The sequence below is a fragment of the Budorcas taxicolor genome, chromosome 25 (genome assembly GCF_023091745.1).
Source record: "Budorcas taxicolor isolate Tak-1 chromosome 25, Takin1.1, whole genome shotgun sequence".
Taxonomy (NCBI): domain Eukaryota; kingdom Metazoa; phylum Chordata; class Mammalia; order Artiodactyla; family Bovidae; genus Budorcas; species Budorcas taxicolor.
Window position 1 is genome coordinate 22,898,610 of NC_068934.1, and position 16,355 is coordinate 22,914,964.

At 41.2% G+C, this 16,355-nt stretch overlaps 1 pseudogene; it reads right to left on the minus strand.

Moving 5' to 3' along the window:
* Positions 1-10,436: 10,436 nt before the first annotated feature.
* Positions 10,437-16,061, minus strand: LOC128069102 (40S ribosomal protein SA-like; annotated as a pseudogene).
* Between the last annotated feature and the right edge of the window lie 294 nt (positions 16,062-16,355).

Sequence of the window (16,355 nt, forward strand, 5' to 3'; positions counted from 1 at the left end):
AGGCTCCTCGGTCCATGCGATTTTCCAGGCAAGAGTAGTGGAGTAGGTTGCCATTGCCTTCTCCAGGGGATCTTCCCTACCCAGGGATCGAACCCAGGTCTCCTGCATTGCAGGTAGATGCTTCACTCTCTGAGCCACCAGGGAAATTCTGACCAGGGATCAAACCCTAGCTCCCTGTATTGGGAGCACAAAATCTTAACCTCCAGGGAAGTCCCTTCTTCTTTTCTTCTCTACTCTTCCTTTCCCATTTCCTTCTTCTTCTTTTTTTGGTACTTGTTAAGATCTACACCTAAAAATATGAAGTATCCTTTGTGGGCAATGTGTTTCCAATTGTGTGACCAAGTACTTAATGTCCTTGGAAATAATTTGGTTGTCTGGGAATCCCTCAGTTAATGAAAGAGTCATTATACTTCACTCTGTTAAGATTTAGAAATGACATGGCAATCATGGGGGTAAAAATGGGCTAATGTTTTTTACTCACAATAGAATAAGTTGTAATAGCTATAAGTTTTTTGAAATAGTAATGTTTGATGTTTCCTTTTTATCATAATTAATGTTATTTATCAATCACTGGTAAGGTGTTTCTAAAGCGAATTTATTTTGAAGAATATTTCAACGAGACTAATTCTGAGGCTGTTTTGAATGCAATATTTTCTGTTTACTATCAACAAATATTCACCCAACAAATATTGCACCCACTGTGGGCTAGGTGCTTTCCTGGGATATAGTAAACTAATGGACTTAGTACAGTTTATAGCTTTCTATACAGGTTGTACAGCTTGCATATTCTTAAAGAGAAAACTGCTTTGAGAAGCCTTTTTATAGTATGACTTTATTTGACTTTGCATTCTTTAATCAATGTTTATTCTAATTACATACTTCTTTCAGGCTGAAGCATTGCAAATTAGCCCTAGGATTCATCTGTGACTTTTTTCTTACTAAGGGTTTTTAAGTGGACAGTTTTTAGTTCAGCTTTATTTGACTTTTCTTTGCCGTGTTAGCTTTAGAGAAATTACCAATAAATTATGGTACAATTTCTTGAGAACCAGAGATAGAAGAAATAATTTAGTTTGTCTTACTCACATCTGTGTATATAACTCAGTACTCTGCACTTCTATATTTAATGGCCTAATATGAATTATGTTTTGATTTACCTGTGGTCTGTCTGATTAAAAATTTGGAAGTAGGAAGTTTTAAATAAATGTAAACTGTAATCAAGTATATATATATATGTATTAACTACCAAAATACATATTAGCCTTTTCTATGTGCATCTTACTCTCTATAAATAAGTTACCATTAGAAAGATATATACATTTTATGCCATTCCTTTCCTTGTGTACCCAAGGGGAAAAAATCCTTATTCACTTTCACAGCATTGTGCCTTGGAAAAATCCAAGTGTTAAAGTGAAGGAAGACCAACTATTGTTCTTCTAATTTCAGAAACATATTCCTTGTTTTGAAACCCATACTATCGGAGAAGGCAATGGCACCCTACTCCAGTACTCTTGCCTGGAGGGTCCCATGGGTGGAGGAGCCTGGTAGGCTGCAGTCCATGGGGTCGCTAAGAGTTGGACACGAGTGAGCGACTTCACTTTCACCCTTCACTTTCATGCATTGGAGAAGGAAATGGCAACCCACTCCAGTGTTCTTGCCTGGAGAATCCCAGGGACGGGGGAGCCTGGTGGGCTGCCGTCTATGGGGTCGCACAGAGTCGGACACGACTGAAGCGACTTAGCAGCATATATACATAGAGCAATGGGATATATTACAAAAGGATTTTGAAAACATTCGCTTCTTTAAACTCTCAAAAATTTTTTCTTAAAGTAAAAGTTATGATTGAATTTAAAAAATTGGGAAAAATTAATGAGGTGCCACTTGTAAAGAGAATAAAATAAACACTTCAGCATGAAGAAGTCTAAAACAGAGAACACCCTGCCTTAATGTATTTTACAGACTAATAAACAGACAAAGTGACAAGTATTATAATATGGAAATTTTTATGCTCTGATGAAATATTACCTAATTGAAATCTCTCTCTCCTATAAGGACGCTATTTGGCTTTCATCATCATTCCAGATTATGGGATATTATATTCCTCTAAGGAAAGCATATAACATTATTGAAATCTCCCACTTGGCTACACACACCAGAGACTGTCAATTTAACTTCTTCACTCTGCTTTCTAAGTTTTTCTTAAGTAAGTTATGAGAGGCAGAAGGTGAAAAGCTTTCACTTTTAGAATATTTAAAGTGACACTTTCCAAAGTAAATATATGAACACACAGTTTGTTAATGGTATAGAATATTTAAAATATACACTGTTGAACTGCTGTAAGCATACTCTGGTCAAGTAGTAATTTTGGAGAAGAAACAACAAAAATGTAGTGAAATGCAGTGGCGGCTATTAATGTTTTCTAACTGCTGCCCTCTAGTGCTCAAATAGAGAATTTTCTTTGGGCTAAAAGGGCTAACCTAAGCGCCGAAGAATTGATGCTTTTGAACTGTGGTGTTGGAGAAGACTCTTGCGAGTCCCTTGGACTGCAAGGAGATCCAACCAGTCCATTCTGAAGGAGATCAGTCCTGGGTGTTCTTTGGAAGGAATGATGCTAAAGCTGAAGCTCCAGTACTTTGGCCACCTCATGAGAACAGTTGACTCATTGGAAAAGACTCTGATGCTGGGAGGGATTGGGGGCAGGAGCAGAAGGGGACGACAGAGGATGAGATGGCTGGATGGCATCACTGACTCGATGGATGTGAGTCTGAGTGAACTCCGGGAGTTGGTGATGGACAGGGAGGCCTGGCGTGCTGTGATTCATGGGGTCGCAAAGAGTCGGACATGACTGAGTGACTGAACTGAACTGAACTGAACAGCAGGTTGGAGAAGGAAATGGCAACCTATTCTGTTGTAACCACTCACTCTGGGAAACAAACTCACTCGGAAAGACAATCCAGATAGTGGAGTGCAGTTTATTACACCAGCGGGCCCAAGGCAGAGTCTCCCCTTAGCCAAGGACCCCAACCGGTTTTTGTGAAAATCTTATATACCCTAAGTGTACATGCCCAAACCCACCTCCCCAAATTTCCTGAAACTAGTCTGAACAAAGAAAAAGAAAGATATAATCAAAGTTAACCCGTGATTCATATGCTTTAAGCCTAGGTAGTTAACAGTGGACAATTATCAATAGACCTGTGGTCATACCCCAAAAAGCATAATAGAATGCACGATTCTATTCGGTTACACAGATAATTAGGGTATTCTTTTAGGTGACTGAGAGTCTAGGTAGGAGCCCTGGGGCTCTTCCTTCATGGGACTTGGTTTTCCAGTTGGTATGTCATTTCCATAGATACTGGGCATATAGCTCAAAGACCACAGTCCGGCCCAAGATGAAGTCCTGCTTTCAAGATAGAGCCTGTTCTGTCTGTTTCCTCCAACTCCAGTATTCTTGCCTGGAAAATCCCGTGGACAGAGGAGCTTGGCAGGCTGAAGTCATGGGGTCTCAGAGAGTCGGACACAACTGAGCAACTAACATACACCAGGAGGTTAATTTTAATTCTTTAAAAGTCAATAGGAAAACATGTTTCAAATAATATTTATATGTGTGGTTTTTCTGTTACTACAAAGAATAGCAGGGCACTGATAAATCATAGTTGAATAATCCTATGCCATCTACACAATTGTTTGTGCCTGCTAGTGGGATTATAATAATAGTAAAAATACCATTGGTGGCTCAGTGGTAAAGAATCTGCTTGGCAATGAAGGAGACATAAGAGGCACAGGTTCAATTCCTGGGTTGGGAGGATCCCCTGGAGAAGGAAATGATAACCCACTCCAGTCCTCTTGCCTGGGGAATCCCATGGACAGAAGAGCCTGGCAGGCTGCAGCCCATGGGGTTGCAAGGAGTTGGACACGACTTAGAAACTGGACATGACTTAGTGACTGGACATGACTTAACTACTGAGTATGAGCAGGAGACTCACCGTTACAGCATGGTGAGAACCATAATGGGCAGGTTTTACTGTGTAAATTGCAGAGACTGTGATCATTCACTGAGATCCTGAGTGCCAATACCTTCGGTCATCCATTGTGCTTTGGTTGCTGCTGCTGCTATGTCGCTTCAGTCGTGTCCGACTCTCTGAGACCCTGTGGACGGCAGCCCACCAGGCTCCCCCATCCCTGGGATTCTCCAGGCAGGAACTGACTAGAGTGATTTTCCAAGTTTTTGAGTCAATGAATCCTGTAATCGGGAAGGGTTAGTTTTCAATTTATGCTAGATCTGCTTCTGTGACTTTACCCTCATCCTGGTGTTTTGTTGCTGTTGTTGTTACTGTAGACATACATAATGGGCTGCCTCAGGGAGATAACCTGAGCCTCCCACCAGTGAAGGACTGTAAGGAAATGAAATTAACATCTTCCCCTGCCAGAGGCTTGCCCTTGAATAGTCTTTAGTTTCCTCAGTTCAGTTCAGTTCAGTCGCTCAGTCGTGTCCGACTCTTTGCGACCCCATGGATCCCAGCACGCCAGGCCTCCCATCCATCACCAACTCCCGGAGTTCACACAGATTCACGTCCCTAGAGTCAGTGATGCCATCCAGCCGTCTCATCCTCTGTCGTCCCCTTCTCCTCCTGCCCCCAATCCCTCCCAGCATCTGAGTCTTTTCCAATGAGTCAACCCTTCTCATGAGGTGGCCAAAGTACTGGAGTTTCAGCTTTAGCATCATTCCTTCCAAAGAAATCCCAGGGTTGATCTCCTTCAGAATGGACTGGTTGGATCTCCTTGCAGTCCAAGGGACTCTCAGGAGTCTTCTCCAACACCACAGTTCAAAAGCATCAATTCTTCGGTGCTCAGCTTTCTTCACAGTCCAACTCTCACATTCATACATGACCGTAGGAAAAACCATAGCCTTGACTCGATGGACCTTTGTTGGCAAAGTAATGTCTCTGCTTTAGAATATGCAATCTATGTTGGTCATAACTTTTCTTCCAAGGAGTAAGCATCTTTTAATTTCATGGCTGCCGTCACCATCTGCAGTGATTTTGGAGCCCCCCAAAATAAAGTCAGCCACTGTTTCCACTGTTACCCCATCTATTCCCCATGAAGTGATGGGACCAGATGCCATGATCTTCATTTTCTGAATGTTGAGCTTTAAGCCAACTTTTTCACTCTCCTCTTTCACTTTCATCGAGAGGCTTATTAGCTCCTCTTCACTTTCTGCCATAAGGGTGGTGTCATCTGCATATCTGAGGTGATTGATATTTCTCCCAGCAATCTTGATTCCAGCTTGTGCTTCTTCCAGCCCAGCATTTCTCGTGATGTACTCTGCATATAAGTTAAATAAGCAGGGTGACAATATACAGCCTTGACGTACTCCTTTTCCTATGTGGAACCAGTCTGTTGTTCCATGTCCAGTTCTAACTGTTGCTTCCTGACCTGCATATAGGTTTCTCAAGAGGCAGGTCAGGTGGTCTGGTATTCCCATCTCTTGAAGAATTTTCCACAGTTTATTGTGATCCACACAGTCAAAGGCTTTGGCATAGTCAATAAAGCAGAAATAGATGTCTTTCTGGAACTCTCTTGCTTTTTCCATGATCCAGCAGATGTTGGCAATTTGATCTCTGGTTCCTCTGCCTTTTCTAAAACCAGCTTGAACATCTGGGAGTTCACGGTTCACGTATTGCTAAAGCCTGGCTTGGAGAATTTTGAGCATTACTTTACTAGCATGTGAGATGAATGCAGTTGTGCAGTAGTTTGAGCATTTTTGGCATTGCCTTTCTTTGAGATTGGAAGGAAAACTGACCTTTTCCAGGCCTGTGGCCACTGCTGAGTTTTCCAAATTTGCTGGCATATTGAGTGCCACACTTTCACAGCATCATCTTTCAGGATTTGAAATAGCTCCACTGGAATTCCATCACCTCCACTGGCTTTGTTCTTAGTGATGCTTCCTAAGGCCCATTTGACTTCACATTCCAGGATGTCTGGCTCTAGATGAGTGATCACACCATCGTGATTATCTTGGTCTTGAAGATCTTTTTTGTAGAGTTCTTCTGTGTATTCTTGCCACCTCTTCTTAATATCTTCTGCTTCTGTTAGGTCCATAGCATTTCAGTCCTTTATCGAGCCCTCTTTGCATGAAATGTTCCCTTGGTATCTCTAATTTTCTTGAAGAGATCTCTAGTCTTTCCCATTCTGTTGTTTTCCTCTATTTCTTTGCATTGATCGCAGAGGAAGGCTTTTTTATCTCTTCTTGCTAGTCTTTGGAACTCTGCATTCAGATGCTTATTTCTTTCCTTTTCTCCTTTGCTTTTTGCTTCTCTTCTTTTCACAGCTATTTGTAAGGCCTCCTCAGACAGCCATTTTGCTTTTTGCATTTCTTTTCCATCTCTGACCCATAAAACAACCTGGCGACCCAGCCCCTGCAAGATGGTTATTGTGAGGTGCTAGCTGCCATCTTCTGGGTCAGCCAGCTCCCTTAATGACGCCAACACTTCATCTGAGATTCATTGACTTATCTTGAGGTGAGCAGAAGGAGCTTGGACTTGGTAACAATGCCATTTAATTAACACTCAAGCCAATTGGAATTAGATTTTCCATTACTTGCAACTCAGAGTATTTTGATTTATCATCTTTGAAAATATCTATGAATGGATAAACAGATGAATGAAAAAAGGATGGATAGACAAATCTGAAGTTTAAAATACAAATTAAAAACACTAGAAAGAGGGAAGAGTCATACAGGAGTAATTATAGGGCAAAATATTAGAAAAGCAGATTGGGGTAAGACAAAAGAAAGCCTTAAATTTCAAGTTAATTCAGTGAAATCTTTGTTAATATTTCTAAGTCTTAATTACATGCTCAATCGTTTGCTGGATGCTACAGAAGAAGAAAAAAATAAGACACATACTTACCCTCTTACTCTCAGAGACCTCAGATTTTAATTAAGAAGTTTAGATTTTTTTTCCTTATGAATAATTGGAAAAAAGTTATGATTTTATCAAGCACAGTAATGTTCTTAGAAGTTTATCAGGCTACAGTATGATGAATTGTATATGGATAGAAGATAAAGCAAAAGGGTCAGAAAGTAACTGCTGTAATAGTTGTGTGTAAGCCAATAAAGTATTTAAAAAATAATAATCTTCTTTTCCCTTTTATCATCAGACTTTTAACTCATTCAGGGATTGAGGAAAAATTACCTATAGATACATGGATATAGTACACAACAGCTATCATTAGAACACTTGCTTAGATCAGTTTGAAAATTGTGGACTCAAATGGCATTGGGAGATTGCTTCTGTAAGATAACTTAATTTCTAAAAAGTATATTCTATTTCTCCCTAGCCCACTCTCCTGTTTCAACCCTGGCATGATCCCAGACATTAAAAAGAAAAATTAGCAGTTTCATTTAGTGAGTGGAGAAAAGGAAAATGTCAAAGTAAAATGCCATCCATTAACAAGTCTTACTTTTCTACCCTTGTCAGTTCAATTGCTTAGTCATGTCCGACTCATTGTGACCCCATGGACTGCGCAATGCCAGGCTTTCCTGTCCATCACCAACTCCCGGAACTTGCTCAAACATGTGCCCATCGAGTCGGTGACGCCATCCAACCAGCTCATCCTCTGTTGTCCACTTCTCCTCCTGCTTTCAATCTTTCCCAGCATCAGGGGCTTTTCCAATGAGTCAGTTCTTCACATCAGGTGGCCAAAGGACTGGAGTTTCAGCTTCAGCATCAGTCCTTCCAATTAATATTCATGACTAATTTCCTTTAGGATGGACTGGTTGGATCTCCTTGCAGTCCAAGGGACTCTCAAGAGTCTTATCCAAGAGCATAGTTCAAAAGCATCAATTCTTAGGTGCTCAGCTTTCTTTATAGTCCAACTCTCACATCCTTACATGACTACTGGAAAAACCATAGCTTTGACTAGGCAGACCTTTATCAGCAAAGTAATGTCTCTGCTTTTTAATATACTGTAGAGGTTGGTCATTGCTTTTCTTCCAAGAAGCAAACATCTTTAAATTTCATGGCTGCAGTCACCATCTGCAGTGATTTTGGAGCCCAAGACAATAAAGTCTGTCACTGTTTCCATTGTTCCCCCATCTAGTTGTCATGAAGTGATGGGACTGGATGCCATGATCTTAGTTTTTTGAATGTTGAGTTTTAAGCCAACTTTTTCACTCTCCTCTTTCACTTTCATCAAGAGGCTCTTTAGTTCTTCTTCACTTTCTGCCATAAGGGTGGTGTCATCTGTATATCTGAGGTTATTGATATTTCTCCTGGCAATCTTGGTTCCAGCTTGGGCTTCATCCAGCCCAACATTTCTCATGATGTACTCTGCATATAATTTAAATAAGCAGGGTGACAATATACAGAATTCATCCTCAGGACAGAAGTAGCTAACAGTGGATCTGAAGTGGCTCATTCCTTTCAGACTGAGATGACTCGGGAGCAAGTGAACCCCCATTCATTGGCCACTTGTTCTTTTTATTTTGGGGAAGGTCCTCAGGATTGAAATGAATCTTGAAACAATATCAGAACATGCAAGTTGCGTGTAAAAAAGTTTCCCCCATTTGACTGGAACTCAGCTTTCTTACAGCCCTTCCTACCTCAGAGTCTATAGATCAGAAGAGGGTAAGAGGAGAGGTGGTAAGAGGAGAGCAATTTTCAACAGCTCATGATTTCCTATCCTTGTTGTTCAGTTGCTCAGTCGTGTCTGACTCTGCGACCCCATGGAAAGCAAAATTTTGGTAATAACAGAAATTAAAGCACTTTTCTATCATAGCAAGTAAGACAATACAAAAACATCTTATATTTACAAAACAAAAACATTTTATATTTAGTCTAGCTTTCATTAAAGAATCCACCTATAATGCAGGAGACCTGGATTGGGAAGATGCCCTTGAGAAGGAAATGGCAACCCAATCCAGTATTCTTCCTTGGGAAATCCCATGGACATAGAGTCCATGGGGTTGCAATAAGTCGACAGGACTGTGTCATGGAGTATTTCCTGCCAAAATCAGTAAACAAAGATGTCACAGTTTTTAGGGATTGCAGCCCTCTGGTGTGAGGTGGTAAACCCTAAAAGAATTCAGGAAGGAAAATACCTACTATCTAATAGCCATCAGACTACAGCCACTCCTGTAGATGGGGATGTGAAAAAGCAGGATGCTGGCCCCAGGAAGCTGACATGCCTATGAAGGAAATGATTTCAGTGAGCCCAAAAGCTTGGATCTTTCCATACACAAAAGAGTGCTAAATTCCTTGAGATATCTGATTTTCCTTAAGTAACAATAATCTTTGATACTCTTTGATACTGCTTCCCTGGTAGCTCAGATGGTAAAGAATCTGCCTGCAATGCAGGAGACCTCAATTCAATCCCTGAGTCAGGAAGATACCCCGGAGAAGGCAATGGCAACCCACTCCAGTATTCTTGCTGAGAGACTTCCATGGACAGGCCAGGGGGTCACAAAGAGCCAGACACGACTTAGCGACTAACATTTTCTACTTTTGATATTGATTATCGGCCCCTTTGTTGCAAACTTCTATATAACTTGACTCTTTCCCTTATCTTCTCAGAGCAGTTTATCAGGGCTACTTGAGAAGCTATCTCCCAGGCTTGGAGTCCTAAACATTCCTACTGAATAAAACAACTCTCTAACTTTCAGGTTGTGACTGTATTTTTTAAGTTGGCACAACTTAGCGACTAAACCACCACCACCATCTTTGACTCATTTCACCTACTGATGATTCTTGCTACTAGCCGACACCACTTTTATGAAGAAGATTAAATGAGTGATTGTGTGTGTGTGTGTGTGTGTGTGTGTGTGTGTTAAAGGATAATCCTTATACAGAATAAGTATGCTCTGTATGTGTCAGCTATTAAAATCATTACACTGCTGTTGGCTGATTTTCAACTTTTGACTTGTCCTTCAACATTCTTCTTTGGAAGATGAGGAATTAAATTTAATTCTGCTTCACATCTCTCCCTCTCTCTCCCTCTCACTTGCACACACTTGCAATCCCCCATCCTCTCATTGATATTATTTAAATCAAAATGTCATGTTAACATAACAACCAAAATAATAATAACAAGCAACACTCATATGATCACACAGTTCAATGGCAAAGTTAGAATTTCAACTCAAGCCTTCCATCTCACCCCACTCACAGCCAAGCCACAGGGCTACTTTGCTTTCATTTCCTTTCTCTTATACACTAGTTTCTTTTCCCTAGTGTTCAAAACTGTACCCTTCTATGTGTTGACGTTGTTTTATTATGTTTCTATATTCCTGTCATTAATCTATCTCAAAACATGCCAAAAGAACTACTTTCTCTTGATATACTCAAGCTCATGAGGTAATCTATCAATTCTGCTTTTTCATGGATGCATTTCTCCTGGAGCTTTCTGTCCTTCTACTTCAATCTAGATGCCTTCCAGTTTTGTTATACAGATGCCAACCTGGAGTCCTCGGTCACTGTCTTCTGAAAGGTCTTTCCAACTCTTTTCTGTGTCACCTTCTTGCTTTCTGGATCCTGCATCCTTCCTGGATTACATACTCCCATGGTTTCCTGAAATAGGAGTCTGTTTATATATAAATAGGGGGTCTGCTATTTATTTAATACAAGGCTTGTTATTTGAAACCTTGCAAATATGAAAGTTTACTTTCTCTACCTTCACACTTGATTGATAGTTTTGTTTCCCTGAGTTTTAAGTATAACACTTTTTTCCCTGATACTTTTGATCAACTGTCTCATTAATTTCCATCTTATAGTGTTCCCATTGGGAAGATTAATTCCATTATGACTCTTGAAGAAGTGTGTGTGCATGTGTGTGTTTTGTTTTTTAATCCTTCTATGGAAACATTATGGTACTCTATCTTTATTGTTTGGAAAATTGAATAAGGGACATTTTGTATTCTTTGTGCTTGTCACTAAGAGACAGAGTCTTTCATGTCCTCAAATCAGTAAACATTCTTATTTAATCTTCCTGATGATTTCCCCTCCTTCTTATCTACATCGGAGTCCTCTAAGATTTTTCCTGGAGAAGATCACACATCTGGTAACCAACATTCTGGAAGCTGAATAGAGAAAGGAGCTGGGGGTAGAGTCTTACTATTCAGTATGAAAACTTTGATTTTTCCTTTTAATTTCAGTACGGCATGTCATCTCACCCCAGGCCTCAGTTATACCTCTCTCCTTGAGGTGTGGAACCATATGATCACCCTGGAGAGATACATTTCCATATCCTTTCATGACAGGTGAGTTCATGTGCCTGTCTGGGTGGGTCTAATTCCTCTTGTTATACAATTGCAGCAGAGCTCCTGTTTTTAACCCTGAGCCAACTATCCTGCTTTCAGAGTTCTCTGTTCATTTCAACTCCCGAGCTTTTCCTTACTTTGTGGATGAATCAGATGACTTCTGGTTGGCTTCCACTGGAAGGCATTTGGAGATCACCCTTCCTCACTCTTTAGGTCACTTTCCACTTGTCCATCAGCTTTCCATCTTCTGAAAGCTTGGTAACATCTTCTAAATATTGTTGCCTGGTGTCCCGTTCTCATTTTCCTTGGGGCTTTATTGTTTTTTAAAAAACTTTTTCTTTATCATTTTAGTGAGCCACTAGGAGAAGATGAACACAAAGAGTATGTTCAATTATCCCAATTTAATTGGAAGCCTGTGTCCCTTTTATATTTAAAACAAAACTCAGTTGAAAAGTTATGTCCACAAAAAAACCTGCACTTGAACATTTTTAGCAGCTTTATTCATAATTAACAGTTAGAACTGGACATGGAACAACAGACTGGTTCCAAATAGGAAAAGGAGTATGTCAAGGCTGTATATTGTCACCCTGCTTATTTAACTTCTATGCAGAGTACATCATGAGAAATGCTTGGCTGGATGAAGCACAAGCTGGAATCAAGATTGCTGGGAGAAATATCAATCACCTCAGATATGCAGATGACACCACCCTTATGCCAGAGAGTGAAGAAGAACTAAAGAGCCTCTTGTTGAAAGTGAAGAGGAGAGTGAAAAAGTTGGCTTAAAGCACAACACTCAGAAAACAAAGGTCATGGCATCCAGTCCCATCACTTCTTGGCAAACAGATGGGAAAACAGTGTCAGACTTTATTTTTCTGGGCTCCAAAATCACTGCAGATGGTGACTGCAGCTATGAAATAAAAAGATGCTTACTCCTTGGAAGGAAAGTTATGACCAAGCAGAGACATTACTTTGCCAACAAAAGTCTGTCTAGTCAAGGCTGTCTTTTTTCCAGTAGTCATGTACGGATGTTAGAGTTGGACTATAAAGAAAGCTGAGTGCCGAAGAATTGATGATTTTGAACTGTAGTGTTGGAGAAGACTCTTGAGAGTCCCTTAGACTGAAAGGAGATCAAACCAGTCCATCGTAAAGGAAATCAGTCCTGAATGTTTATTGGAAGGACTGATGTTGAAGCTGAAACTCCAATACTTTGGCTACCTGATGAAAAGAACTGACTTATTGGAAAAGACCCTGATGCTGGGAAATATTGAAGGCGGGAGCAGAAGGGGACGACAGAGGATGAGATGGTTGGATGGTATCACCGACCCAATGGACATGAGTTTGAGTCAACTCCAGCAGTTGGTGATGGACAGGGAGGCCTAGCATGCTGCAGTCCATAGGGTCTCAAAAAGTCAGACATGACTGAGCGACTGAACTGAACTGAACTGATTCATACTTATCAAAACTTGGAAGTTATCAAGATGTCCTTCAGTAGTTGAATGGATAAGTAAACTGTGGAATATTATTTATGTCAATGGAATATTATTTAGCACTAAAAGTACATGAGCTATCAAGCCATAAAAAGACATATACGTGTGCATGCATGTTCAGTGGCTCAGTCGTGTCCAACTCTTTGTGACCCAATGAACTGTAGCCCTTTAGGCTCCTCTGTCCCTGGAATTTTCCAAGGAAGAATCTGGAGTGGGTTGCTATTGACTACTCCAAGGGATCTTTCTGATGCAGGGATCAAACCCACATCTTTTGTGTCTCTTGTATTGGCAGGTGGATTCTTTACCATTTCGGAGGCATATTAAATGAGTATAACCAAGTGAAAGAAGTCAGTCTGAAAAGGCTACAGACTGTACGATTCAAATTGTATTAAACTATATGACATTCTGAAAAAGGCAAAATTATGAAGACCCTCATCGGTTATGAGGGTAAGGGTGGATTTGTGGGGGAGAGATGAATAGTTAAAGCAAGTGGATTTTTAGGACAGTGAAAATATGATATCATATTGATGGATACATGTCATGATACATTTGTCCAAACCTATAGAATGTAGGAGACTGAGAACAAACCCTAAAGAACCTACACAGACTGAGTGATTATAATGTGCCAATGTTGGTTCATCAGTTCTAACAAATGTACCACTCTGGTGGGGGATGTGGATATGGGGGAGGCTATGCATATTGGGGGAAGGGAGTATATGCGAAATTGCTACATAGTTCTCCTCAATTTTGCCATGAACCTTAAACTTCTTTTACAAAAAGTCTTAATTGAAAAAAAAATCCCTTCCTTCACTGTGTAAAACTTTAAGCAGGCCCATGTTTCTCTTTTTTAGGCATAGAAAAAACATAATATTCATCACAGAAAAAATTAGTGTCTGAGCTTATCCCATTCTAAATTTCCTCATTCAAATCAGGGTTAGATGAGCTCATGAAGAATGTTGGTGTCTCCTCTAATGAAGCCCACCTCTTCATCTCCATTTTAACTATTAATCCTTCTTTGCCTTAAACACCAAGAACACAGATCAGGTGTTATAACCTTTTCAGTGGTTCACTGTCATTATCCTTCCAAATTTTTTCTTCACTCTAGATCATAATACTACCCAAAAATATCTTGGCTTTTTTTTTTTTTTTTTTACTATCTGGTTTAGTTACCTGTTGCTGTGGTACTAAGTGAACACAGCTTAGTGGCTTAAAACAACAGAAATATGTTATCTTTGAGTTCTGTAGAACTTTCTGGCGGACACAGTCCTTAGGAAGCTAAAGTCAAGCTGCCAGCTGGGCTGCATTCTTCTAAATCCTCTAGGAGGGAATCTGGTCCTTGTTTTTTTTTTTTAATCATTGAATGTTTGTTTTAAATAAACTGCTGTTTATTTTCAGTCAACCGTATTCCATTTTTCTGTGTGGAGCCCATGGAAGAAGAGCTTAAGACCACCCAGTGGTCATTCCTACCCATTCAGTGGCCTGAGCAGTGCGAGTTCCAGACCAGTCTCTGAGAGTGGCTCAGCCCTGCTGTCTGCCCTGGAGAACTGGTGACTAGGCAGAGAGTGCTCATGGTTTCACACTGGTCTGTAACCTCCAGTTGGGCATGCATGCATGCTAAGTTGCTTCAGTTGTGTCCAACTCTTTGCGACGCCATAGACTGTATCTCACCAGGCTCCTCTGTCCATGGAACTTCCCAGTCAAGAATACTGGAGTGTGTTGCCATGTCCTCCTCAAGGGGATCTTCCCAACCCAGGGATCAAGCTCGCATTTCTTGTGTCTCCTGCCTTGGCAGGCGGATTCTTTACCACTAGTGCCACCTGGCGGAGAAGGTACTGGCACCCCACTCCAGTACTCTTGCCTGGAAATCCCATGGATGGAGGAGCCTGGTAGGCTGCAGTCCATGGGGTCGCTAAGAGTCGGGCACGACTGAGCTATTTCACTTTCACTTTTCACTTTCCTGCATTGGAGAAGGAAATGGCAACCCACTCCAGTGTTCTTGTCTGGACAATCCCAGGGACGGGGGAGCCTGATGGGCTGCCGTCTGTGGGGTCGCACAGAGTCAGACACGACTGAAGCGACTTAGCAGCAGCAGCAGCAGCAGCAGCAGCGCCACCTCGGAAGCCCAACCTCAGGCTGAGCTGTAAATGCAGTAAACCCAGGAGCTGAAGCAGTACACTCACCCCGAAATTCCTCCTGGGTCACAGCCTTTCCAGCAGCAGCTTGTGCTTTCTTTTCAATCTCTCCAGGATTCTGCAGAAGTAGAGATAAGACGTGCTCTGATGGACGCTCACATGGCACCACACATGCGCAGAACTTTCTGGGCCAGTGTCCCTCCCATCAGACCCACTGTTGTTGTAGAGGATGGCATGTTCGCAAAGTGCAGAGTCTGACATAGTGTGATGGCAGGGAGGCTAGTGGTCAGTCCTGGGATCAGTAACCACTAGAAGGCATGGCTCCTGCAAGGCTTCCTGGATCTGACTAGTGAAGTTTCCAGAAGCAAAGTGGCCAGCAATAAAAGTGGCTCTGGCAGGAGTAGCAAACTTCAGCCCAGCCCCACAGCCAGTTTTCCTAGGGGATATGATGCTGCTATCAGCCAGATTTTCAGTGGCAATAATCATACAAGCCCTCAGTGGAAGCTTCTCTCAGGTCTTCAGATTTATGCTGTAAACACCATCACTTATTTCCTTTCGTAGATGTACAGTTATTTGAAAGCCGCTGAGTATATTCCTGCTGCAAGAACTTTAAGAAGGAGAATCCTCCTCCTTCATTTGCAGGATATCAAGTGCTCCAGACAAGTTTCCCTTTAAGTTATGATGTGAATCTTAGACATTTTCATATGGATCCCTACTTGGGTAGCACAGAAAGGCTCAACAGGTGTTTTTAAATAAAAGAGCAGTTGGGGTTGACCTAAGAGCTGCTTTCTGAGGAATGTGAATGCATTTTGTCCCTCTCTCTCTTAGAACGTTTGGCTCCTAAATGGTTATTTGGTCATCAGTCTGTGCCAGCCACCAGTCTGCTTCTCACATCCTGTGGGATTCATCTCCCTGAAGCAGCAATCGGATCATTTTGCTTGGTTTGGCACAATCCTTCTGATCTTCAGTCTCTTCAAAGAATAATTTCCCAGCTTCTCCTGACATTTGCTCATAGGTCAACAATTGGTCTGAATCTACCATTCCAAATAAATTTCCATGTTTCTTTTTCAGTGTACCATACATCCCAACAAATTGGAGCACTCTGTTACTAACAAAAGGCCCATTTTCTGTTTTTCTGCCTTTTTGCTCACTGTTAATGCCCACACATCCTTTTCCTTGCCTTTCATTCATCAACGCCCAACATTACTCATCATTCATGACCCAGGAAATAAGTGATGGCATCTACAGCATAAATCTGAAGACCTGGGCGAAACTTCTGCTGATGGCTTGTATTCTCTTTAAGTTCCTTCCTTTATCCTCTCAGTGGAAATTGAGATCCCACCCTGCCATTGGCAAAGATATACAACCTTGAAGAAGGTAATTAAACTGTCATGCTTCAGTTTCTTTATCTGCTAAATGCAATAAGTTATATATACCTTTTTGCACATTAAATTAATGTATGTAAGTAATCACTCACAGTGCCTG